Source organism: Camelus dromedarius, chromosome 16 (assembly GCF_036321535.1).
Source record: "Camelus dromedarius isolate mCamDro1 chromosome 16, mCamDro1.pat, whole genome shotgun sequence".
Lineage (NCBI taxonomy): Eukaryota > Metazoa > Chordata > Mammalia > Artiodactyla > Camelidae > Camelus > Camelus dromedarius.
The window spans coordinates 44396977-44422724 of NC_087451.1; the positions used below are offsets into that span (position 1 = coordinate 44396977).

Here is a 25748-nt window from a genome sequence, read left to right on the forward strand (position 1 = left end):
TTTAAATAAAATTTAAATATCAGTTCCTCAGGTGCACTAGCTAACCACATAGGATAGTGCACACAAAGAACATTTCCATCACTGCAGAAACTTCTATTAAGACAGTTCTTGTCTAGGGCTCTGATAGCAATGCTTTCTCTGACAGCAAAATTTCTGTTCCTAGGATTCTGGGACAGGAATGTGATTTAGACTAAATAAATGTCTGATTGACCGGAAGGTACAAAAATTATGTTTTACATTTTGATCTTTAGTGATGATAACCTTTCTAAAATGTATCATATTTCAGTTCCCTGTTTTAGTAAGTACAGTAAAAATACCAGATTAGGAACCAGAAGACATGAGTTCTAGCCTTGGCTGCTTTTCTTTAAAATGAGTTCATACCTCAACCCCCAATATATAGAAGAGCGAGAAACATGCAACTGATACGTAATTCATGTTAGAAACAGCTGCTCTGCTGAAGAGGGTGGGCAAGGGCCAGACATATTCAGCTTCCCTTCACCCAGCAAGGATCTCTGCGGAATCCTAGGTCTCCAAGGAAGAGTTTGAAAACCAGAGGCCTGGGGAGAGTTTTGAGGTTCCTTCTAGTTCCCAAAATGCCACTGATTTGTCAGGATTATTTGAGGGCTGGATGAATCCAGTTCAGAATGATAATTGTCAATATCTACCAAGCACCACCATTATTAATGTCAATTTCAGGTGTGCAAGTTAAGGCTTAGAGGGGTTCAGTAGCCTGACGAAACTGTCACACAATGACAAGTTGCAGAGGTGGGGCTGAACCTGTGCTGTTGCTTCCCCAGCCTTCATGCTAAACCTTGAGCTGGCCACTGAGTTTCTTCTCTTAACTTCTCTAGAGTTGTTTTGAGGATTGAATGGGGGTAGACTACATGAAATGCCAATCAGCTTGCCTGGCCAAAAGAAGATGCTAAATCAAAATCCATTCCCTTGCTGGTCACCAGACACATAAACAGCATCACTGAGGCAACGGGACTTCTCTGTTTCAGCACCATATAGCCAAGCTGTCGAGTCTTATGTAAGGCATTCACAACTTTGAGTCTTTGTTTGCTGTATATAAAAGAGAAATATAGGGCCATCTTGAAAATGTCCACTGAGGGGCCAGGGCACACCAGGGCAAATCCCTCTCATGATATTTCATCTGGAAGAAAAAAACTTATCCTTCTCTGAATGCCCAGAGGGGACAAATAGCAGAAGTAGGATGACTCAACTTCCTTAATAAGATATTAGTTGAAAACCAATCTCATTCTGATGCTTCCTCTTTTAAGTCTTCAGCTTGCCGGGCCACTAGGCCACACTGGGCCAGCCTCTGCCTATCAAGAACAAGGGGTGTGCAGGAAGGGGAACCAAGGGCAAGTGCTAGGAGAGTGAGTTGGCCTGGCGGACCCAGAGATCCCCATGTGTTCTCAGCCCCAGCTCCCCTTTCTGCCCTTCCTGCCCTCCCCAAACCCCTACCCACCAGCCCCTGTTCCAGTCACACTGCTCCCTTCACTCGCCTGAGCAGGGCAGCAATGGGTGAGCCTCTGATTCTTTACCTCTGCTCATCCTGTTCCTCCCACAGAGAATGCCTTCTTCCTTTATGAGTATCTTCCAGGTCCCATCTACCCTTTACAAGCTATCTCCTCAATGAAGCCTTTTATGGTAGGCTCCTGCATTTATTCAGCAGGTATCCAGTGAGAGTCTCCTAAGTGCCAGGACGGTAACAGCCATTACTGTTCTTTAAATGTCTTCTGTGTGCTGAGCATGTGCTGGGTGCTTTGTCTATGTTACTGATGAACCTCATAGCAACCCTGTAAGGTTGATAATATTATTCCCATTTTACAGATGAAGAAACTAAGGCTCTGAGAGGTTAAGTTACCTGCAGAAACAAATGAGGCCCAATTTATACAACCAGAGCATCTAACATGGGGTTTGGGTTAATGCCAAGACACTCCTGGCCCTTGCCCCTGGGACCCAAGATATCTTCAGTTCCTCTACAATAAAAAGCTTGTTGGCAGAGGTACCTGGAACTCCAGGAACTAAACAATATTACTACCCAGGTGGATATTACTACCACTATTTTACCTGTAGGGTCTGCCCACTGTTGGTAATAATTTCTTAGCCTGTGTAGGCAGGAAGCACAAGAACCGAAAATGAAGGGTCTCATCTTTAAAAGCTGAGTCAGCTATGAATTGTCAGACTTCTAGTTAAGTTACACCAGTACATGTTGCTAGGATGTTACAATTTTTCACTTGATTAGTTTTAACAGGTTGTTTCATTTTCTTAAAAGAATTTTTAAAAAGCACCCCCCCAACACATACACACAGAAAGAATTCCAGGAAAAATGGTACTACCTTCACTGAAAGAACCACTGAGGGATGTACTTTGGCAAGGAGAAAAGTAAAAGAAATGCGATGCAAGAAACAATGGTAGGCACAGGAATCCATACAATATGTTGGTCAATTTAATCAACAACTGAATGTAAAAAAATTCTTTTAAACCACTTTAAAACATTAAGTTCTAGATAATGTAAATAAGGAAGAAGGGTGGGGTGGGTTGTTCAGTGAGTAAAGTGATTAAAGCCTGTCTTTTTGTGAAATTTACATAAGAAAATTGTACACATCATTAGAAAAAATTATAGTTAAATATGTATGCTAAAATTTAAGAGTAACTGTAAGAATAGAAATACAATTCAGAGTTTCCAAACCAGAAGGGTAAAGAAGGGAAAATGGAAAACTTGATTACTCTTACAAAAGGCAAGGAAAGAAGGAAAAAAGAAGCAAAGAAAAAGGACAGTAAGTATAAAATGAAAATACAATTTAAGGTGGTAGAGATAAGTGGAAGTATTAATATATCATTAATGACAATACACATGAATAGATTAAGCCCCTCCCATTAAAAGACAATCAGATAGGATTTTTAAAAGAGCCAGCTAGATGCTAACTAAAAGAGACAAAATAAAATTATGCAGAAAAATTGAGAACAAAGGATGGAAAGAGATATGCCAGACCAATTCTAGCCAAAAACATGTAATGTTAATATTATACAAAATACCTAAGGCAAAAAGATGCAATAATCACTTATATGCATGCAATAAAGAGCCTCTAAATCCAGAGACTGGTGGCAGGGTGAGGCTTTATGGATGAGTAAGGTCTTGGCTTCAGAGTGTCCCGTCACACTGCAGAGAACTGCAGGATCTTATAACACAACATTCTTTGAACATGGATTGGTCTGTTGGGTGTTGGACCCTGTCTGTGCTGAGCACAGGGTGTACATTGAGGAAGAAGAGGCAGTCCCTTGAGGAGCTTACAATCTACTGGCGAAAGAGATTAGTAGTCAGAACACCACAATACAATACAGCAATGCAATGACCAACACAGACGCACAGCAGATGCACTGGGAACACACGGAGGGACAGCTAGCCCAGCCTGGGGGGGTACCAGGAAAGGCTTCCTAAAGCACATGACGCCTGGGCTGAGTCTCAAGGGTTGGGTAAGAATTTCCCAAGAAAACGGAGAGCGTGTTCCAGGTAAAGGGAATGGCAAAAGTTAAGCAAGAGAGGTGAGACTATGTAGGAATCACAAACAGCTTGAAGTTGTTGGTGAGCAAAGCTTGTCGGGAGCTGCAGGAGATGAAGCTGCAGATGGAGCTTAGGTACCAGATCATGGAAATGTGCTTGGTCCAGACACACCCCCAGGGTGAAATTCTCAGGATGGGGAGAGGAGTTTAATTCAGGAGCAGAGTTCTAGATGGAGGCACCTACAGGTAGGTAGCTGGTGGGTGCTGGGTATTAAATAAAAACCCTGTTATTGGGATAGAACCCTCCCCTACCCCACCTGCCCAACCTGGGCTGCCACAATGACAAGTTCCAGGCCTCTGGAAGGCTTGCAAATTCCTTCCCTTCAGCAGAGAGATGGAGAGGGCGATGGGACCTAGAAACAGACACGGGGGAAGGAGTACTCTGAGTGAGACTCAGCTGGAGGCATCTCAAAACATGCCTCCTGGCCAGACAGAGGCCTGCTTCCCAGGAGAGCAATTTCTGTGCAAGCATTTCCTGTTTAAGAGGATATGAAATGTAAATATACATTAATCATTAAAATCTTACAGGTCAATTATAAAAAGGAAACCTGTCCTGCCCACAAAAGCTCAGTGTTGCTGCCAATTCCATAGGTCAAACTGTCAGGTAAATGAAACGTATGGAATAAAATTTATGACTGTCCCTAATTCCCACCACACACCAGACAATGTTAACTAGCCCCACACGTGCAGAAACACTGCCGTCTACAGGTCCCTTCAGATATGTAAGACGTGATATCACCTCACATCCATGCTATTAGCGTGGGCCTTATCCACTTCCAGCCGCTCCCTGACCCCTCCCATCCCACACCGATGTCAAGCTAATCTAAAACATCCTGTCCTTAAGATAATTTCAAGCTCAGAGACATCTGTTGGCTGTGCACTGCTTACAGGTCCGGCCCCAACTCTGTGGTTCATAATCTGACCACTGTTCCCCTAAACGCAGGGTTTGGCTCTAGCCAGTCTCATCTCTCCACATCCATTGGCTACTCAAACCGACAGTCCTCTGTGTGCCTTGTCCTTGTGCGGGCTGCCCTGCACATCCTGCTTGTCCTTCCCAGAAGCTCAGACCTTCCACCTCCAGGAAGTCCCTCCCAACAGCTCCACCTCACCAATGGCCTCCTCTTCTGACCTCACCTGGTCTCCTTACTGTCCCCGCCCTCACTCTCTTAATTCATCAAATGAAATAACATTGATGAAAGAACTCTAAAAATGATAAAGCATTATATAGCAAGAGAAGACAGCCCTTTCTTGGGTGCACAACTCACAGAATTGCAATCAAGGCATGTAGCATGTAGAAATACGGGAACAAGAGTTGCACAAAGATGTTCAGTGTACTTTGATAATAGTTAAAAACCCAAAGAAAAATGCCTAATTACAAGGGGACAATACTTATTAAATAAATCACGGTACATCCATTAAAAATGTTAACAAATAATATTTAACTATATGGAAAAGGCTTATAGGATACAATGTTAACAGGAAAAGGATACACAATTATATCTAAGGTATGATCACACCTAGCATGTGTCTGTATATTTTACCAACATTTATAAAAATGCAGACACCCACCAGAGACATGCAGCAATGGTTCTTGCTTGGTGGTGTTTTAAAATTCTTTACACTTTTCTAATTTTTCCACATTTTTTGCAGTGGGTGTATTACTTTTCTCAGCTTTCATTTTTTTTTAACAGATAATGTTTCCAAGTGATAAAAATAAAATTCAGAAAGGATATACATTGAGAAGTATAAGTCTTTCCCACCCTTCCCCCATTCTTCTGAGGAGAACTCCATTACCAGGTTCCTACATATCCCTCTAGAGATGCTCTCTGTGGGGTCTTACTTTTACAGTGAAAACAAGCTACAACTGAAAAAGAGTCTCTTGGTATGGGAAGAGAATTTAGGAGGCATCCAGTCCACATTTGAGACTGGGGCTTCATAAATACGTGATGACTGCTTCCCCAACCCCGCATACACACCACCCACACTGGAAACCTTGCCAGAACCTCTGTGGCTCAGCAGTGAATTCTGGCAGCAGGGCCACTAAAACAGAAGCTGGAGATGGGCAAGCTGGCCCCTCCTGGTTTTGGTTTTCATTTTACTCCCTTTCTTGTTCTCCCCTGGGGACTGTGGGTTTTATCAGTTGTGACTCAAGAAGCAGGAAGGTGCTCACAGATGGCTCTGCCAGCCGTCCTCAACTCTGACAGCCACTGCTTCCCCGCCTTTACTTACAACCAGCCAATGACAAGTGTATGTAGCAGTTATGGCCTGCGCCAGTGCCAGATGTAAGACGTGCTCGTGGGCACAGGTGGCCCCGTAAAGAGAGGGGGACAGCAGAACTGGGCCCGAGACAGAACCACCGTCCCCTCCTAGGCTGCTTATGTCAAGGGGTGGGATCTGAGGGCTGGTCCCAACCTGGGGAACCGGAAAGAGGCAAGTGTTTCTGGCTAAACTTTCCTCCCTTCCTTGTATAATATCTGACCCTGCTTTTTCCAAAAAAAAGAAAAAAAAAGTTTATTTTGTTTTCAAATAAAAATGTAATACTTGATCATTAAAAAAATTTAAGCAATATGAGAAGTGTAGAGAGAGAAAAAAAAATTTCTGCACTATTCCTTTCTCGCTGCAATGTAAGAAACACTTTAGTTCGATGTAAACCCCTCTAGTTCCATTACTGTACATGTACAAACATATGGTTTGGGACTGTTTTTAAAATAAACACAGGATTATACACATGGAATATTCTACAAGTTGTTTCTTTCATTTAACAGTGGATTAGGGATACTGTGCTGTCTCAGTGAGAGGTCTAGATTCATCTCATACTTTTAATGGTTCCATAAGAGTCTATGGTACAGATATACCATCATTTTTCCACCTATTCATCTATGGGTGGATTTTCAAATTGTTTCTATTTTTTCATTCTTATAAGTAATAGTGTAGAAAAAAAACCCAAAACCTTTATTCACTTCTTTGCACACTTGTACAATTCTAGGTAGTAAATTCCTGGGATTGAAATTTCTGGGTGACCCTTTTCTTAGTGGGCCCTCTCTTCTCTCCTGTTTCTATGTGTCAGGGAAGTAGGCAGCATCCATCAGTTAAGGACAGGTGGTTACCAAACACAATATTAGTTATTAGCTAGAAAGACTGTCCATGCCCTCAAGGTGCTTATAATCTAGTTGGGGAGAATGGGTGTATGAATAAATAGATGATAAAGGAATCACAAAATGACCTTGGGATCAGAAGGGCCCTAGGAGTCATTTATTCCAACGTATCACTTAATAATCCTGAGGGAGGGCCATCCAGCTACTTAATAGGATGGCCTTAGGGTCAAAATATCTGAGTTCGAAACTTAAGTCTCAACATTCTGGTGTGTAATCACCAGCAGATCACTTGTTCTGAGACTCAAGTGTCTCGTCTGTTAAACCAGGATCCTCAAATCTACATTACAGGAGTTTACAGACAATTAAATACAAGAAACAATGTTTAAATGCCCAGTACAATGGGTGCTCTAGAAACATTAGCAGAACCTCCAGTGAGAGGGAAGCTGTTACAAGCAGTCCTTTCTGTGACTGGAAGTGCCAGTTGTTTGACAGTCCTGGACTGTGCAGAGCTGAAACCCACCAGCCAGCAGCCCATGTCAGGAGGAAGGTCTGGAACAGGGACTGTCCAAGCGGAAGGGGAGAACCCTGAGAGCAGAGAGGCAGAATCGGTGAGCAAGAAAAGGACCACCCATGAAGGGGGATGTTCTTTGAAGAGCATTCTGCATACACCATCCAGCCTCTCTCTGCTGGTTGTGCCTCAGCAGTGGATGGAATGAAGAATGACCCGCCAGTGCATTATGAACCAGGACCCAGCATTCCTTGGCAGTTAGAGCTGAAAACAGTTGTCCTGTGAACATCTTTGGGTGTTTTCAACAAACTGCTGCTATATGCATACATGTAATTATATGCTGATTGCCAATAATAATAAAAATAATAATGGCAGCTATTATTGTTTGCTATGTATTAGGTACATTAGGTAATGTTTGCTCTCTATTAGGTATGCATTATTTCTTGAATCCTCATAATAATTCTAGTATCATTCCCCTTACATGGAGGAATAAATTGAGGCTCAGCAGATCAAGTAATTTGCCAAGGTCACACTGCAAGGGAGTGGCAGCATCAGGATTTGCACATGAGACTCTTTTATGTCAAAGTCTATACTCTTAACCATGACACTATATCCACTTTCAAATGATCCAAGCTTTAAAAAATGGGGACCCAAGTGCAGAAGCTGCCACAAGCCAAAGGTTTGTTGGTGAGAAACCAAAGGACTGACCCAGGAGGAAGCATCTCAGTTAGGAAGCATAAACACAGCCAGCCTATGTTCTGGATAAAGCAACTTTAAAATGGTAGTGGGGAGCAAAGACTCCAAGCTGAACATGTGACAGGCCTGTGTTCCCTAGCCCACCCATGTCCAGCATAGCTGGGCCCATCCCAGAGACCAATTCCACGACAAAGCTCAAATTCACCATTCATTTTACAAAGCTGGCTCCAGGCTTCTTGAGCCTATTTTGATTTTTTTTTTTTTAATAGCAAAGCCTTGAGCATCAGTTACTATCTTCATAAATATGGTCAGTACTTTGTCTCCAGGCCCCCGATATAGGGCATTCTACAAACTTTAAAAGTGTTACAATGACATTTTCAATTCAACTTTCAAAACCTTTGCGTGAGGAGAGCCAAAAACATACAGAAAAGATGCCACTGGGGCATCGCTGACCCACAGAGACAATTATGGAATTGGGATGCAGGAGAATGGGGGGTGGTCGTATTGAGGAAAAAAACCCCAAACATATGTGTACTTCATTTTACACAATAAACAGTAAAGAATTTTTAATGTATGTTATGTAAAAAAAATTTTAAGGGTCTCTGAAATCTGCAAGTTGGGGTGTTTGATGTAACTGAGTGTTCTGATTAAGTGGGGGCTGCAGTGTGTACAATTCAATTAACGACCAGTTTTCAAAGATCGCAGAGCCATAAACTGCCTGCGACACTAAACTCGTATCAGACACAACTAGCTTTCTTTGATGAGTCAAAATGCACTTCTGGATCTTGTTAAGCCTTGAGGTCATCATTACAAGCAAGGTCTGGGCCTACCTGTGTTCAGAGACGGATAAAGACAGGCTCAGCCTCCCTGGGAGGGAAGAGGCTTCAAGTTCATTGTAGTTACTGGTGACTGGTTCTGAAATTGAGGAACTAGTTTGGGGAACTTCAGAATAAACAAGAAACCCAAACAACTCGGCTTTCCACACAAGGCTTCCAACGCAGTAGGGTAAGTGGAAGGAAGCACATGGTCCAGCTCTGCCCTTTGGCAGTGGAACCCTGACCATAACCTCATCTCAGATGCTGCCCTACACATCCTTTGACAGATTGGCCTGAGTGAGCAGCTTGAAGACATGTCCCTTTCCAACACAAGGTCACATTTTTGTCCTTTCTCAGGAAGGGAAGAAAAGGCTTGGGACCTGAGGCATGACAGGGAATATTTGCAGAGGATCTCAGACCAATTCCTTGGGAAAGGACGGGGATCGTGAACCAGCCCACGGCCGTCTCATCCTCTCTCAGGCCAGCAGGGCTAGAAAGAGTGTGGATTCTAGTCTTGCACTTTCACGCAACAACAGATACTCGGCTAGTGGCTACCAGGCTCCAGGTGGTGACCAAGACCGACAAGGTCTGAAAGCTTTTGCTATTGTAACTCTGGAAGGGCCTTCCTGAAATGCTGAAGTCAGTTACTGAGAAGCACTGTCATGGGTCATTTGCCTACGACTCTGTCTGAGCGGCACCAAGCACAGCGGATCTGCCAGAGTGGTCACTGCCCTCTCTGTTGGAGCCTGGAAGGTTAGGATAAGCTGGCTGTGCCTTTAACAGCCCACTATTCATTGTCTGCTTCTGCTCTAAACTATGCACGAGCAGATTTCTACCGACGGTGCCTACACCTCTGCCAATGTGCTCCTTTCCCCCAGAGTGCTGAAGTTTCCAGATTGCTCTCAAGCTCCTATTCCAATTTGACCAGTGGTACAAGGCCCTGCGATGAGAGAGGTGCTGTACCCAGACACCTGCAGGATGGGGAGGTGGGGTTCCTCCCCTCTGAGGAGCTCGGACTCGAGCTGGAAAAGGAGGGCTACTGTCTGAGGGGACTTCCTCGCTCCCCTCCAGCTCCCACAGTCATGGTTCACGACTTGGCACCTGGAACGTGTCTGCTTCCATGTCCATCTTCCTGCTGCCCTGGCGAGCTCATCAAGGGGCAGCACCTCAGCTGTCCTTGTTTCAGATGCTGGCACCTACTAGAGCCTGCACGCTTGATCCACGTGGCGAATATTCATCGGGGGAAAGGATGCCTGATTTACTCCTGAGAGACAGAGTGCCAATGGGCTGAGAGCCCGGCTGGCCTGGGAAATGAATGTCCAGATGGTCCAGTTACCTGGTAAGCTGGAGGGAACAAAGCCAGCTCCGTGCACAAGGGGTCACAGCTTGGGGGCTGTATTCTGACTGCACCCTAGCAAGAAGGTGTCATGCAAGCCAGCTACTAAGCCACCTTTGTCGTCCCCTCTCCTAAATGCTGCCCGGAGACCCAAATGATTTCCAGTTCCTTGAGAAGATGACCTTTCTGAAGTGGACAATATGGATCTGGGCTCAGATTTGCATATACATGCTAGATGGGAGGTGGTATGTATATCTCTGCCTTTTACATTTATCTCTGTAAAGCTGTTCCTGCCTCTCAAAGTACAGCATCTTTGGGTTGGGACTGTTGAGCATTGGCTCAAGTTGCCTGGTTCATCTAACCAACTTCCTGGTCCAAAGGAGTCTATTTCAAATCTTAATTGGCAACAGCATCCTCATTAGAGGCTGGCAAAACCCCCTTCCTCCCAAGGCCCCTAGCTAGCCCTAGTATTGACCAGAAGACTAATTCTGGGCTGGTAAAGGGAAATGCTGATGTCAGCAGAAGCTGGGTGGTGGCTCTCAGATATAAGAGCTCTTTGCACCCTCAGGGGTCACCATCCAGATATGACATCAAGCCCTGCCTACAAGAAAGAGCCTCTTTGCTGAGAGGAGCTGGATAGATCCAGCTGGAATGACGCCCAACTATTCTGGGTCTTCTGGCCCCCTGCATGCCATGGGCAACCTGATGGGAGAAAGATGCAGAAGAGCTTCTTGGTGCCCAGTGGGCTTGTAGCCTCACAATCAATCATTTGCAGTTCCTGAATTTCCACTTTGGCTAAGATACTGCCTGGTGAGGTAGGACGGTGCCCTACAAGTGTAGGCAACCTTTGAGACTTCCGGGTAACCCTGCCCAGAATTGTATTTTCTTATCAACCTTTACCTCCTTTTGGTTACACGAACCTCATGGTACAAGAGAGCGTCAAATAAATAGCTTTCTGTTTACTTTTTCTTAGAGTCAGAGCAGCTGCTGCTCTGGCTTCCCCCTCCCTAGGTCTGGCAGAGCTTGAAGAAAGGCTGAGAGTGATGGAGTTGGGTGGGGATATGGAGGAGCTAGCTAAAACAATTCCCGCTCCAGGAGTAGTTCCTTTGTTCAGCGGCAGCAAAGCACAGTGAAAAGAGCCAGTGAAAAGAGCCGGGACTTTAGTTCAGATTCTGCAATTAACTAACTGTGTGGCCTTGGGCAACTCACTCAACTTCCTTGGGTCACCATTTTCTCTTTTGTTAAGTAGAGGAGGACACAAACGGTAATGATCATTTCCAGGCTGTAACTCAAATAGCTCTTTCTTGACAGAGCGGTTAAGGCCTCAGGTCACTTAGCCATGCCCACCCACAGTGACTGCTGGCTAGTCTAGATGGATGAGGTGTGGGTAGGGGACTGGAGAGAAGTCTGTGACAGACAAAGGAAACAAGGTAGTACTAGCTCTTCCCCTGTGGCTTCAATAAAGTCAAGCCCATCTGCTGGGGCGATCCTGTATATTGCTTAGAGATGTCCCTGACCATCAGCAGCTCAATGCCAACCGCACCGGTCTAGAACAGACAGTCTGAACAAACTCTTTGCCTTGATGCACACCTGGTCGCAGCTTTAGTGGTAAGAGGGTCAGCAGAAGGCACAGCAACCAGAAACTAGGTGGAAGGGGTGGCCCAGGAGTTCCCTCTGCTGCTTCCGAGTGCAAACACTGGCTCTAAAAGTGTGGCAGGCTCGCAATTCCGAAGTTTCCTGAAATCCAGGATCAAATCTAGCCTTCTTATCACTGGAGTTCTTCAGAGCTTCCAACTCAGGTGGCAAAAAGGAAGACACGTAGGGAAGGCTTCCCCAAAAGGTCCTTCACACCAAAGTATGGTATTTCTCTGATTTTTGCCGAGGGGTCTCCCGGCTCCCCAAAGCCAAAGGTCCCCTCCTGCTTCTTTGTCGACTATCACTGGAAGTGGGCCATTTTCCACCCTCAAGGTGGCTGGACGCAAGAGTGCAGTGACACTGCTGATCTGGGCTCTGTGCCCAGTTCACATGACACCCCACTCCCCCGCTAGAGGATCCATCATTGTTAGTCGGCAAGCCCTGGACCCTCCCATTTGCTTCTTTATCCCTGCCCCCAAAGGCCTTAGACTGAAATGACATGATCTTTGGCAGAGGACTCTCAACAAGGTCTGCTTGAGACTTCCCCTGCGACTGTGCTGGGGAATAAATCGCCTGTCACCTACACCCCTGCAACAGTGACTCACCTTCCAGAGAAAGTGCTCTGCTCACCTAAGTAAAGCTGCCTGGAAAATGACTAAGGCACCTATCAAATGCAGTCTGTGGGGCCAACCAGTTGTTGAGCTGGGTTCAGACACACTCTGCCTCTCACCTCCAGCCTGAAGTCAAGTGTGGAGCTGCCGTTCCAGGCCTGCTGGTTTCATTTTCATCTGAACCGAGCTCCACACGAGGCTTGACATCCGGTGATCTATTTTTTCTAAAAACTAGGTTCACTTTAGAAATGACTCTCTGGCCATGAAGACAGCTTCCCCAAGAGAAAACAAAATGTTATTTAAAGGGAACGTCAGTCTGGTGGGAGCCTATATTTTTGTTTTGTATTAAGAAAGGGAAGAAAAGAATTTAAAATGTAATGTGAAACTGTTTTTTTTTTTTTCTTGGGTGATTTAAAGTGAAATCTGCAAGTCCCTGAGTGCGGATCCAGGGCCCCTAGACCTGGTACTGGCAAGAAGGTGACAAAGACATATTCTAAGAGGAAAGGGCGGTGAGCTGAGGGTGCCACATGGTGGTGGGAACCCTGCCCCACAGAACCCAGATTTCCCCTCTAGTCTCCTAAACAAAGAAGAGTAAGTCCTTGTTGACTTCATTCTACACAGTATTTTCCCTTTTCTCCCCTCCAGAGTTCAGGCTGGGACTCACTTCAACACATGGGGGACACAGGAGAGTCCTGGCAAGGCTAGCTCTGCCACTCACTCACAGTCCTGGGAGGGCGGAGGGTGCGCAAGGTGTAGGTTCACCAACTCTGACCAGGCAGAGCCAGGGCAGTTTCAGGCTCACTTGGAGGCCAGTGAGGATGGTGTTTAGTGTAAGACGGGGAGAACCTAATAGCTAAAACCTCTCAACAGAAGCAATGCTCCCCTGGAGGTTCTGCTGAGAAAATGACTCTGCCTGTCAGGCAGTCAGACCCTTTCTGACATCATCTTACAGAAAACAAGTCTAGTCAAAGTGGTAATCGGCAACTACTAGTACTGTGATTACTTCTACCACCACCAACATTTACAGCCATCGTGTCCTGGGGCTTATTAAATGCTAGGCACTGAGCTCAGAATTTTACATATATTCTCTCATTTTCTACTCAAAACAACACCACGAAGTATTTTCAGACGAGGCACCTGATGCTTAGAGAAGTGAAGTGATTTGCCAGAGGTCACCCAGGTAGACCTGGACCTGACTGACCCACGTCTATCTGACCCTACAGCCTAAACCCCCACATTTGACATGGAGACACCATGAGCTTACTCTTCAAATCACTTGAACACTGGGCTTTAACTTCTGCTGCATTTGTAAAATGGGGATAAGAAGACTTGCCCAGAGGATGTGCTGTTCATCTCTCAGACTTTTATTAATAATTATTATAGATAATAAATATCAACTGATAAATAATTGTTAACACTTATTAATATTAATTAACACTGTTAACATAAATAGATGGATAAGCAGCTATTATTAAGCACTTACCCTGGTTTAGTTACATGCAACAGTGACATGTTTTAGGAAAAAAACAACACCCTTTCATGAGTAAGTTAGTAGAAAAAGCAGTGAACTAGATGTCAAGAAACGTGGGTTTAGATTCTGGGCATGACACTGATTTTCTGAGTAATCTCATCCACTTTATTTCTCCTTACCAGGGCTCACACTCATGATCTTTGTCGCTGCCTTTCTTTACAGGAGTATTGTGAGAAAATAGAAAAAAAGGCTACTACCAAGTATTATTACTCTTAATGCTATATAACTTCAAGGGATTTATATCAGAAGGATAATAGATTTAAGGTTATAAAATAGCAAGAAAGGAAGGGGAGGTTTTAAACTAGAATACAAAAAAGGGCACACAGGCCACTGAGGAAAAGCGACTTTGTCTCTGCACTGTCACTCAAGTAGTGGGACAAGGCCAGAACCAAAGACCCCAAATTCAACATACTTCAATGTCTCGCTCAGCTCAACTGAAATGTTCTACTACACAATTTGCCCTACGTTTGGCCTTCCATTTCTAATCTACTGCTTTCAACGTTTCAGTCAGCATCATCAAGTAAATGTGAGCCTTCACACGTGCATCACTTTAAACTCCCCTTGAAGATGCTCAACTCCCACTCCTTTCCCTGCCGAGAGAGCTTGGTGTGCACAGGCCAGAGGGCTTCTCCTTAGAGCTCCCCAAATCCACTGACAGGGAATTATCCCCCTTCCCGCCAATTTCATACGGGGTGCCATCAAAAGTGCCCACAAAGCTCAGATGTTTCCAGTTTAACTGAAATACTAAAATGGAGCAAACAGGAAGCATCAGACACAACTGCGGTAGTGACTTATTAATCATGAAAGCAGAATTTTAGTTGCATTTTAACCTTTTGCCAGGAAAAAAAAAACAGCTCTGAGATGATGGAAGCCATTGGTACAAAGATGCTGCCTCTCTGTGTATCAAGTGGACTTACACTTTTAATTTAGGAATGAATTTGGTTTTAAGATTTCTTAACTGCCCTCCCAGAAAGAACATCTGTCAAGCCAATCAGCATGAATCTCTCAGCTCTTCAACAAGGCAGGCATTAGGAAAGCTCATGTGCTTTCCATTGAGACAGGAAAAAAAATAGCAAATTAAAAGTGACTTCACAGGCCAAAGTGATAGGACATTCTTAAGAAGGTGCCAACAACGAAGAAAAAAACCCCAGATTAGGTTTTACCTCTTTCACATCTCTACGAATCTCTCACTAGAACATGGCCAGGATGAACTGTTACCACACACCAAAAAAAAAAATCACAACAGTTGCCTGGAGTTGGACAACCAATCAGGGCAAGCCTGCTTCTCAACATTAAATGATATACAAACACTCTAAGCTGATCACAATGGAGTCAGTGTTCAAGAGAAGAACCAAAATGAGGAACCAAACCTCCATCTGTTGAGGCGAAATGGCCAACCAGACATTTTTGTTTAATTTTGCTCATTTGGCAGGGTCTCTGCCTGTGGTGCCGCTCCCACAAACTCTAACAGACAATACCAGGGGCAAAAAACCCCCTTCAGAATTGCTCCTTATACTCTGAAAACAGTCAGAAGATGACCTAAAGCTTGGCAGCTTATTGTTGTCCGATTTCACAAAAGTACTGGAACATATACCTGGGTATGTATTTCTAAAATTAAAGTCAGAGACTACTTTTATTTTGAGGCCTTCTGAGAAGTTCAACACACCCTTCAAAATAAACGAGGATGTCTTAAAGGTGTCTGAAAAACTCAGAGGTCTGGCATAGCTCCACCAAAGGAACTGACTTTGACATCACTTAAGAAACATCGAAAGTAAATCCAACCACTTTGTAAGTAAGACAAGCACCTGTCCTCTCATGTTAAGAGTATAAACACTACCACACCACACGCTTCTCCCTCCGTCCTACATTTAAATCCTGTAATGTGGTCCTAGTCCAGGAGAAGGAGCCTAGGAAAGACTCCAGTGGCCCAGGCTCCAGTCCTCACCCTGAGTCCTAGCTATGAGGCATTAGGCAAGATCTATTACCCACCACCCTCTCCCCACATATACTTGCCTCAGGAGTCTCACCTCTAAAACAGGAGAATACTGTCCTATCCACACAGACATCTGAAGGAAAAAGGTTACAGGTATGAAGACACTAAGTAAAAAAAACACACCACTAATGCTCGGATACTATCTCCCTCTAATCTTTCGGAAAGACCATGTTTCTAGTCAAGGGGTTTTCAACATTTTTCCTGGAATAAACTTCAGCCTGCTATTTTGTATGAGGCCCCACCTCTTATCAGTTAATTTCAATTGCTTTTAGAGTTCTTAATCAAGGAACCCATGTTCATTATGCTCCAGTTAGCAAAACTAATTTTGCCATTTACACCACTGATTTCTGTATCTCTTCTCCACTCATTCCCCAGTCCACCCTTTAGGACTAAGAGCAACATTTTAACTTCAGTTAGGAAAAAAACTGCTTTTTCTTAAGTAACCCAGCACCAAGGAGGTTCCCAGGCACTGTACAAGTAGCCTCTTTCTGCCTGGTGCAGGGTGGTTGCAGGCTGCCAGGGCCACGACGGGCTTCCAAGATGGTATAGTTATCTAAGCCAACAGATAAAGTCCTAAGTGGAGCGGACAGAAAAATTACAGAGGGGTCAGGGGAAGGAAGAGGATGCTGCGAGTGGCCAACACTGCTCCCCAGGTGCCAAGGGCAGGCTCTGCCTCTCCTCCCAGGCTCGGGGTGTGACCTGAGAACTTCCTAGGGAAGGCCGGAGGGTTTCACTGCCCGGGCAGGTGGGAGAGATCCGACGCATTTGGCAATTAGGCACCTTCTGCCCGGTGCCAAGCTGAGTTCCCATCCTGGGAGACAACCAGGGAACGGAGCTTGAGGGGCAGGCCTGGCAGTAGGGGCAGCAGAGCGTGGGGGAAGGCGGGTGTTGGGGAAGGGGAAGCAGGGCGCCCCTGCGCGCGCTTCGGGCCAGCGTGCGGCCTGCGGGTGTGCGGGGTGAGCACGGCGTGCGACCGTGGCCCTGGCAGCGAGCGTGACGGCAAGCCGGCAGCCCGCCGCCAAGGCGGAGGGCCGGCGCGCTAGTGGGTCTGACCCGCCGCGCCGCCCACCCCCACCATTCCGGGGTGGCGGGCCAGGCCTCAGCCCAGCTCCGGACTGAGGAGCGACCCATCCCCCTGCCCCTCGCTCCGGAGCTCGGAGTCCCGCCCAGTCACCTACCGGCCGAGCGCCGATCTCCCCCACCAGCGAGTGTAGCGCTCCCCTCGGCAACGATCTCCCGCCGCTGGTAGCCGACCGCGGTTCTCTGGGCCCACGATCGTCCGGCCCACGGTCGCCCCGCCCCACCTCGGCCCCGCCCCCTTATCGCCTTCCCGGCCGCCCCCGGGGCCACGCCTCCGCCGGCGGCTGCAAATTTGCCTCGCTTCGCGCCTTCTTGCTTTGGCCGAACCTAGACCCTTGGCCCCGCCTACTCCCACAATCTAACCAATGAGCCAGCTCACCCCAGCCAGTTCCATCCTACCGCCCCAAGCAACGATTGGTTAACGAGGCCTCGTTTCCAGAAAAGGGCACTATTTCCGGACAGTGTTTTTAGAGAAGAGATTGCTGGGCGGAGAAGGGATTGACAGAAGGCGGAGGCGGCCGGGGTGTTGGTTTAACTACACATGCGCGCTCGACTTCTGGCAGTCTTACGGGTTAAGTTCTGGAGGTTACGGGAAGGAAGGGCGATTGTGCGCATGCGTGGGCACTCCCCAGCCTCAGACCTGGTTACCTAGGAGACAGAGAGGCGCGGTCTCTCCCGGGTATGGCTGTGCTTTCTCTTTGCTCGAGGCCGTGGCGGCTGAGGCAGGTGTGTGTGCGGCGGGGGGCGACGGGGAGGTTAGAAACACTTTTAGTGAGTACTTACTGTGAGCCTGGCGCTGTAGTCTCTGAGGATAAGAAAGTTTCTAGTGCTTGCCCCCGAGAAGCTTGGGGAGCTAAAGGCCTACACAGGTCAGACCTGGGTAGGTCTGGTGAGAGGGTACAGCTGGCTCTTTCCAAAGCCGGGGAAGCAACGTGGTGTGAAGCATATCCTCACGGGGTTTACAGCTTACGGAGCCTGGAAGAAGACTAGAGCTTTATTTATTTAAAAAAAAAAAAAAAGGACTTGAAAGAGTGGTCCTGAGCAGGTCTTTTCTCCAACACTTTCAGAGATGGGGAATAAGCACCCAGGTATCAACAGTGCTTGTCTGGGGCGGGGACAGGGGGGAAGTGGTTAGAAAAGGTATGGATATTTTTTCTTTTCCAACTTATGCTTTTCCGTATTTTCCAGTGTTTCCACAGTGTGCTTTTATTTTATTTATAATAAAGAAAAATTCTACACTTAAAAAATAGTTTGGAAAATAATAGATATGCTCCTACCTGGGTACCCCACCCTCCTCAGTGGTCTACAGCAGGCAGGTGTGGTAAGTGGCCCTAGCAGTAGAGTTAGGCAGGCCCCATCCAGGGCTGTCTGGGGAAGTAAGGATTACCCCATCTCTGGAAGTGTTGGAGAGAAAAAACCTGCTCAGGATCACTTTTCAGACAGTCCTTCATAGCCCAAAGCCTGTTTCTGGAGATCTGCACCCAACAGACATCTTCATTGTGGGGGAATACCGAAGACAATTCACTTAGACAGAAAACTTACAATCTAAGGGCCTCACCCACTCACTCAGGCCATAAATAAGTTTTCTTTGGCTGGCCCAATTTTTTTTTTTAATTTGAACTTGAGCAGAGCCTGCAGTTCCTCACTGCCCCTGCCGCCATTGTCTTACACCCAACCACTTAACCTTCTGTCATCTGCCTGGCCACTGAAGCATTTGTGGTTATGGTCCCAGTAGAGCCCATGCTTTGGAGCTGGACAGTCTCTGTTGCATAAACTGGCCGTGCTACTAACTGGCTTGGGAGATGGTGGGCAGGAAAGAAGCTGGTGACCCTTAAAACTGCTTCCAACCCCAGGGTTTTCATTTCAGTGACTCATGGGGAGGGTTACAGGTCAGTATCAGCAAGCCTGGATTTAGGGCTTGCCTCTTCCACCACCTGTTTGCCTCTGGGCACACCACTTCTCAGGAAAGATGTGGGCACAGGGCCAGAGTCTGCAGACATCCCCTGGCTCACCTTTGCCTTCTCTGTCTTTCACCATTCCTTCTTCACTACTATTAGTGCCCATGTACCCAGCTTCCCTTGATACTTCTCTGGGTCCCTGGCACACCCCACCCACCCTATTAAGATTCTGTCTTTAAATCTATCCACTAACAATGTGTATTAGTGGGAGAGAGTGAACGTGTTGACTCAAAGTTACAACTCCCAAGAAGGAATTTCACATCAGGTTGCAGGAGGGAAACAAACCTCTACAGGTTAGTGAGGAAGATATTTGGGACCAGCAGGGCCTCGTGGTTTCAGCTACTTTTCTCAGGCCTTTCAAGCTCCGCTGTGTGTGGGGTGAGGTAAGAAACAACATAACACCCAGTCTGAGCAACGTGGAGTTTCTGAGCCTTGAAATGCTGGCACCTTCTGGAAGGAGAGCTTCATGGCAAAATTACTTCCTTCCAGCCCAGCCAACAACCTGAGACAGTTTCTAGCCCTGAGTCACTTGTGCAGCCTCAGCTCTGCTTTAAATAAAATAAATTGACATTTATAGGGTGACTCACACCTGGAGCAGTGAGCTAGGTTCTCAGCCATCAAAGATTTCCACATCCCACCCCAGTGGTTCAAGTCTGGAAATGGAAGGGCAAGACTGTGCTCTTCTGAAAAGAATAGCAGCTTCTGTTTTTTGAGAGCTTATGAAAAATAAACTGGATATTTCTAAGTGCTTAGTATGTGTAGTAACATCTCTGAATATTCAGTCCTGTGCAGGGTCTTCCAACCTGGCACTCTTAACATTTTGGATTGGATAATTGTTGTGGGGGGCTGTCACTACATACTCTAAGATGTTTAAGAGTATTCCTGGCCTCTGCCCACTAGTTGCCAGTAACACCATCCTCCTACACCCAGTTGCAACAATAAAAAATATCTTCAGATATTGACAAATGTCCCAAAGGGAGCAAAATTTCCCCCAGTTGAGAACCCCTGAAGTCTAACCTCATAGAAAAGGTACTAATATTATCACCCCCATTTTACAGATGAGTAAACTGAGGCTTAGAGAAAATTAACTTGCCTAAGGTCACTTTGCTGTAATAGAAGACCTGGGATTCAAACAAAGTGTGACTCAGAGCTCCTGTTCTCCTGCATACAGGACTCTGCAAAGAGACTGTGGGCTTCAAGGAGCGAATTGCTCACTTCTGTTGAAGAGTGATGAAGAGTGAATGAATTTTGTGCATCAGTGAGAGGATGCCATTCTTGGATCATTTCTCCTTTTCTGTTTGCTTTGGAAGCAAGGAAATTAAATTCTGATTTTTACTGACTTAGCACAGTTCATGGTACCCAGTCATGTCTAGTGAGAAAGTGGCTAGTGATTCATCTGTGCGTCTGTGGATCTTAGGCCCCAGATTCTTATGCGATTCTGAAATTATGCTTGAGAAGAACTCAGATGTGAGGCTGAGATCAGAGATGACTTGAGGGGGTTGGGGGTGGATGTTCCTGAAGGAGAGGCAGTTTTACCTTCTCCAGGAGGGGCCTGGCCAAGGCTACAGCTGTGGTGCTGTCACTGCCCTCCTGGGCTTGAACCTGCCCCATTGCTGCCACCCAGTCCAGAGGTTTAAGGAGGGAACAGGGAGGCAGGAGAGGGAATGGATGCAGGCAGTGATATGCTGGAGCTCTCTTCCTATCCTGTGATCAGGACCTCATGTTGCTTGAAATCAGACATCATGGGTTTATACCATGGAAATTGGCAAACAGTATAAACCAGGGCTACCTACCCCCAAGCTGGTGGTTAAACATTTACCAGCATGCCACTGCATGCGGATTCTGGATCCTGATTGCTCCTCACCAATTCTGCTCCACATGGGGAGGTGAAAGGGGGCATGGTGGACCACAGAGCTATGGGACAAGTGGAAGAGCCATGGTGAGGAGAAAGTTGCCCATCTCCACAAAGGATGGAGCTGCCTGGGTGGGGGTCTCTGGAGCACTGGGCAAAAATGACCTTACCAAGAGCAGGTCCTGGGCATACCTTTCTCAGACCCTTCCTGGCCTTAGGGAGCTGTGGGTTAAGGTTTGACTCAATACTTCTCACTTCCTGATTGGTTATCCCCTCCTAACGCACCTCCCTGCCTCTGGTCTCTTGACACCATCCTCAAAACTTCTGGTGGATCATGTGTTCCAGCCTCAATGTTCCCACATCTCCTGCCCTTCAACTCCTCCCCTTTAACTTTTTCTTCTCAACCTCCAAATGTGGTCAAGTCTCCTCCAGCCTAAAAACAGACTAGTAAAGAAAAAAAACCCTTCCCCTGTCCTGGCTTTCCCCTACACTATAACCTTCTTTTCCCTCTCAGCCTCCAAACTTCTTGGTACCCCTGGGGTCTGGTTCATCTCCCACTTGCATGTACCTGCTGCAGTCTGGTTTCTGCCCACCAGCCCCTCTCTCTGTGACACTTACTAATTGCTTTTGATTCAGATGACTTTGTCTCAGCTCCACCTGCTGCCAGGCACAGATGTGATGCTCTGAGCACCTACCAATCAGGCCCTGGGGAGGGAGTGCCGGCCCTCCAGGCCCTGCCCTGCCCTTAGGGAGCTTCCTATCTAGTGGGTGGGCAGACTTTGAACAAGTGACTACAGATGAGGACTTAAGTCATGATGAGGATGATGAGAGGATGGACAGGGCATACTGTATCAGGCAGGGCCCAACCAAGGAAGCAGAACTCACTCTTAGTTTTTAAACATGAAATTTAATGCAAGGGGTGGGTTACACAGAGGATGGAAGAGCTGAGAAGCTCAGGAGAAGATGGTGAGGTAACCAGAAATCCACTATTAGCCTTGGGTTGGAGGGACTTGAGGTCAAAGCAGTATAATCAGTGGCTGAGGGCCAGGGTCACTTGGAAGAAGGTGGAACCACAGAGGAGAGACAATCCACTTCCTATGAGGCAAAGATTATCCTTTCCTTCTACCTTCCACCCTCTGGTCTCCTGCCAGAGCCTCTCATTGGCCCAGGACCTGCAGAGGTCAGTCAGCTGCAGTGCTAAGCAGGGAATATGAGGACTGGATGGGAGGGCAGTAGCCTAGGACCGTCACAGATATGGGATGCAAAAGAATGAGGGGGGACTAACTTAGTGGAGGGGGCTCAGAAAAGGCTTCCCTGGGGAACTAAACTGAGACTGAAAGGTGAAGGAGAGTTAGAGGAGAAATATTCCTGGCAATCACTGGCATTTTTTGAAGACAACTTTTTTTTAGAGCATTTTGAGGTTCACAGCAAAATTGAGCAGAAGGTACAGAGATTTTCCATCTACTCCCCACCCTTACACGTGCATAGCCTCCCCCATTATCAACATCCCCTACCAGAGTGGCACCTTGGTTACTACTGATGAACCTACATTGACACATCATAATCACCCAGAGTCCACAGTTTAAATTAGGGTTCACCCTTGCTGTTGTACATTCTGTGGGTTTGGACAAATGTATGATGACATGTATCCATCATTATAATATCATACAGACTACTTTCATTACCCTAAAACTCCTTTGTGCTCTGCCTATTCATTCTTTCCTTCTCCCATCCTGCCACCCCCAAACCCTGGCAGCCGCTGATAGTTTTACTGTCTCCATAGTAATAAATAAATAAATTGTGATATATCCAGACAATGAAATATTATTCAGTGCTAAAATGAAATGAGCTACCAAGCGTGAAAAGACTTTAATGCATATTACTTAGAAGATTTAAATGCGTATTACTAAGAGAAAGAAGACAATCTAAGGTTATATACTGTATGATTCCAACTATATGACATTTCTGGAAAAGGTAAAACTATGGAGACAATAAAAAGGTCAGTGGTATTCTCTTGCCCGATCTCTTCCTGAGGCTTCACAGATACTTTACTTTCGGTTTCCTTCTCCCATTCTTAAAGATTGAGGCACACCCCCAAGTTTTAGTCCTAAGCCCCCCACTTCTCTGCACTTTCTCCCTTGGAATTCTCATCCAGTCCTGACTTCATTCAGTCATTCCGTAAACATTAATTCATTAAACATAGTGTGTGGCAGGCATTGACTAGGCTCCTGGTAACACAGAGAGATGAATGAGTCATAAGGCCTGCCCTCAAAGAGGAGACAGGCAAAGTTGCAATATAATGTGGAGGGTAGAATGTCCTGGGTGAGGTAAGAACACATAGAAGAGATCAAAGAAGGCTTCCTGGAGGAGGTTGTGCTTGAGCCAATTTCTGCCAAGCACACTAGCAGTGAGCCAGATGAATGAGGTAGGAAAAACATTCAGGTAGAAGGAATAACATGTGCAAAGCCATTGAGACAAGGGGCACAACAAGGCACATTTGGGGAACTGGGTGTGGGATGTGAGGGATGAGGTGAAAGAGAGCCTCAGTCTGGCCCTGTAGGCTGTGATCTGGATTGCGGTGGGCCTTGTAGGCCATATTTAGTAGGCTAGGCTGGGGAAAAGACATAACATTCCTAGAAGGCAATTTTAGAAACATTTTTCTGTCTGCATTATGAAAGGTTTGGGGTGGTGGAGCAGGCTACAGAGTGGGAGGCTGCTTGGGGGCTTTGAATCCAGGTGAGATATCATGGAGGGCTAGACTAGGGCAGGGCAAGGGGATGGGGACCCAGGACAGGTTAGCAAAATACAGAGAGATTCAGAATTGAGAAAATAAGTTGGATGGTAGGGTGTGGATGGAGGATGGGAGGAGTGAGTCTGGGATGATACTGCTGAAGTCAAAAGTCATAGGAGGAGACAGGTTCTGGGAGAAGAGGAATGTCAGCTTTGGTTATAGTGTATCTGGGGTGCGTCTGGCCCCATCAATTATCCTTCTTGACTATTGACTTTCAAATTAACACCTTCAGCTCTGACCTTGATCCTGAGCTCCAAACTGTAATTCCCAGGGGCCCGTAGGGCATTTCCACTCTCTAGCCACCTGTCATCTCCAACTCTACGTGGTCCTCCAAACCTGTTCCTTGCCCACCTCTTTCTACTGGTGACATCACCATCAACCTCAGGAGTCTTCATTCCCTCCTCTTGCCACCTCACCTTCAGCCATGTTGATTCTCTCTGTAATGCCCTTTGTGTCTGTGCCCTCCGTTTGGCTCCCCTTTCTGCCAGTGCCCTTGTGATGTCTTGCTGTTTCCTCTTGCTTCCTGTCATTTTCATTCTGAGTCTTCCTACTCTGTTCTGTTACTTCCTTGCTCAAAACTCTCAGTGGCTCCCCATTGTCTCCTGATAAAGTACAAGCTTGTTATCTGGCTCTCAAGACCCCCACAGTCCAGCCCCCACTTAACTTTTTTTGCTCCTAATTTTTACAACTTCCCAGCAGACACTCTTCTGTACTACTTACCATTGCCCCAAACCTCCTAGCGTCTTGTGCATCCAGACCACAGGCTGTCCTGCAGACTGAAATGCGACTCTCCTGCCTCTAACCATCAAATCCCACCCATTCCCTCAAGGCCCCGATGAAATGCTTTCTCTCAAAGCACTGCATTTCCCAGTTCATTGCCTGCCTCTTCTCTAACACTTAGCAAGCACCCTGAGACAGCTTTTAATCACCATGCAGTGAGTTGGTATTTGGTAAATGTGTGTTGAACTGAATTGGCTCAAAAACCATTCCTCAGATCAAGAACCTGCTGTGGCTCCATCACTTCAGAAGTCTGTTCCTAGTGGCTTCCCAGGTTCTATCTTAGGTATCTAACCTTACTCCCTAACTGTTCCACCAAATACGTCTCTCATTCAACTTGAATTCAATGCTAGAAGTGTGAAAGATATAAAAATGAATGAAATACATCTTTCCTCCCTTCCCTTATCTAGCAGGGTGGATAAACTATGCATTCTGGTAGCTAACATAATATTAGCTTAAAATAATGTCTTTCACTCACAGGGTATCCTGCTATCCTTCTTTAAGATCAGAATTCTAATTTTGTTCACTGTGGTAACTGCTCAATTTTAAATGCTTCCTGGACTCCCTTGCAGCTAGTATGGCCAGGTGACAGAATTCTGGCCAGTGAGATGGACATGAAGTCTCTGGGTGGGACTTCTAGGAAAACTTGCTACGGAGGACCAGCCCAGCTGACACATGTCCTTTTGTCTTTTGTCCCTTGTCTTATCGCCCTTCTTCAGCCTGGAGGTGTAGCAGCCAGTGTTTGAGCATAAGCATGAAAATTTCATTCCCTGATGGCAGAGCAGAAAGCTAGATGGTCTTTGAGCCTCAGATGGCCTCGTGGAACTGTCATACAACCAAGGACTTCCCACCTCCCAGGGACTGCTGACCTCCAGCTCCTGGCTACCTGATGAAGTCACTGCAGTTGGTTTTCTGTTAGATGCAATATTGACTGGTATGGCAAGATTTATAAAATTTATCCAACTTGAGAATTCCCAACAGTGAAAAATGGCCCCAGAATGAAATCACACTGTGTCAGGCACCTAGTATATGATGGATAATGAGTTTATGCTTATGAGGGATTGTGTAACACACGGAAACAGTAGAGAAAGATAGGTCTGTAGCCTAGGTCAGCTGAGAACGCCACTCCTATTTCCCAAGAAAGGGAGCCTTGCCTGGGAACAGCCATGGAAGGAGATGAGTGACTTAATGGACTGGAGAAGATGTTGGAAATGTCAGCCAAGGACTGAGTGGCTCCTGTACTGATGAACCAGTCAGAACCAAGATATATTTTACCTAGTTAAGATAAAAGATGCTCAAAAAATTAGGTGGAGGGAAAAACTCAGGTGTTAAGATTCAGAGATTAGAACAGATGTCAGTCTGTGGAGATGCGAGTGCTTTCACAAGATCTGTGCCATCTGGGCAGAGCTTTCCTGTAGACCCACAGTGGGCACATGACTCCCCAGTGGTGACTGGACAGTGTGTGGTGGCCCATAGCTCCCAGCAACACTGGATCACATG

The 25748-nt window shown here is 46.2% G+C and overlaps 1 protein-coding gene and 1 long non-coding RNA gene across 3 annotated transcripts in view; one reads left to right on the top strand and one right to left on the bottom strand.

Annotated features, from left to right (window-relative positions):
• Positions 1–17087, bottom strand: part of MAP3K14 (mitogen-activated protein kinase kinase kinase 14) — a 40137-nt gene extending 23050 nt beyond the window's left edge. For both annotated transcript variants that reach the window (XR_010384611.1, XM_031468571.2), the window contains exon 1: positions 16969–17087. The gene's annotated coding sequence lies outside the window, so the exon portion shown is untranslated. The remainder of the gene's footprint in view (positions 1–16968) is intronic.
• A 428-nt stretch (positions 17088–17515) lies between these two features.
• The window catches only part of LOC105094404 (uncharacterized), a 33508-nt gene continuing 25275 nt past the window's right edge, over positions 17516–25748 (top strand). The window contains exons 1-2 of the long non-coding RNA XR_837660.3: positions 17516–17596; positions 24968–25182. This is a non-coding gene — a long non-coding RNA (uncharacterized LOC105094404). The remainder of the gene's footprint in view (positions 17597–24967; positions 25183–25748) is intronic.